Source organism: Falco biarmicus, chromosome 7 (genome assembly GCF_023638135.1).
Source record: "Falco biarmicus isolate bFalBia1 chromosome 7, bFalBia1.pri, whole genome shotgun sequence".
Classification (NCBI taxonomy): domain Eukaryota; kingdom Metazoa; phylum Chordata; class Aves; order Falconiformes; family Falconidae; genus Falco; species Falco biarmicus.
This window is the reverse complement of record NC_079294.1, coordinates 59,006,161-59,007,570: the sequence shown is the minus strand read 5'-3', so window position 1 is coordinate 59,007,570 and position 1,410 is coordinate 59,006,161.

Sequence of the window (1,410 nt, the reverse complement as noted above, 5' to 3'; positions counted from 1 at the left end):
AAGAGAAAGAGGAGTCATAATTACATAGATCTGTGAAGCTTCCAAGGGCTTTGAGTAGTGCATGACTTTGAATGAGGTATGACTTCTTTATCTCTTTCAGGAATTTTCAGAAACTTCTTCGGAACCATTTAACTTTGGCAGATACTGGGCTTGTCAAAGAGCATGACAACACATCAGAAGACAAGTTTTCAGCCTGCTATTGGAAAACTGAGGTATGCTGTAATTTATTATTAAGTGCAAGTCAAAAACTGAAGATGGTGCACAAGATCATTGTATTCTGAGGCTGTCAGTTCAAGCTTAGGTCAAGAAAGTCAAGAGGGGCAACTACTAGCATATGAAACCCATTTGTAATTTATGTTTTCTTAGGAAAGTTGTAAGCAAGGTGGTTATCTTACCCGTATCAACTGGCACCACAGTTAATCTGTGTGAACAGCAACAAGTGATACACAGGCTGTAAGTTTGTCTGCTCCCGACTCTTGCGAACAAAGGTTTATACATAACTTTTACCAAGTTAAGCAGTGAATTTGCAGTTAAGTCTTTGTTAACTGGCAATACAGATTTACAGTTGTCTTAATTAGCATACTTCCAAAGTAAATCTAGCTAAACTAGATATAACCTGGGTAAATTTTCCTGAGCCAGCATGCCCCAAACTAACTATAAATGTCTAGAGGTGACCTTCAGATAAATACTGAGGCAATTCCATGAGGCACTGCTGGAAAGCTTGCATTAATTCGGGGGTTTTTTCCGGGTTCTTGAACTTGTACGGAATACAGGAATGACATTTATTTAAAGAATAGGAAAAATGTTTTAATAACTACCTGACATTAGCACTAAGTGAACTCAGTGGTCTGCTGTTGTTGCCTTTTCCAATTTTCTTTGGTGTAAAGTGTTAGCATTACAGGTACACAAATTTTCTATGCCTAATCCCCCTCAATTTGCAGTTTCCTGAAAAAAGAAGTATCAAATGAACTCAAACTCTTCTAAATGCAAACTAATGATTTAAACTATTCCTTCTTTTCCAAGTCTTTAAAAGCTAAAACAAATTAAGATTAAACAAGTTAAAACACATGCATTGGCCTTAACTAACACAGGCACTACTAGCACTATTCAAACCTGTTGTTTTGTCTATCAATTGCAAAGAATTTTCAAAAATAGTTTTAAAAAAGTATTGTGTAGATGCAAAAGCTAAAAAAAAATAAAAAATCTGTAAATCTGTCCTGTCGTCCTCCCTTTGAACTGCTCCACAGCCAGACAAAGGCCACAAATACAGACCTAGTCTCAATGAGTAGGAGAAGAACCAGGCCAGATTTAACATCTCACCCCACCCCCCCAAACAGCACTTCTTGAGCAACAACTCTTTTGCCTTTTGCACCATCTTGTTTGTCAACTATTCCAGGAGCTGCACCTAAG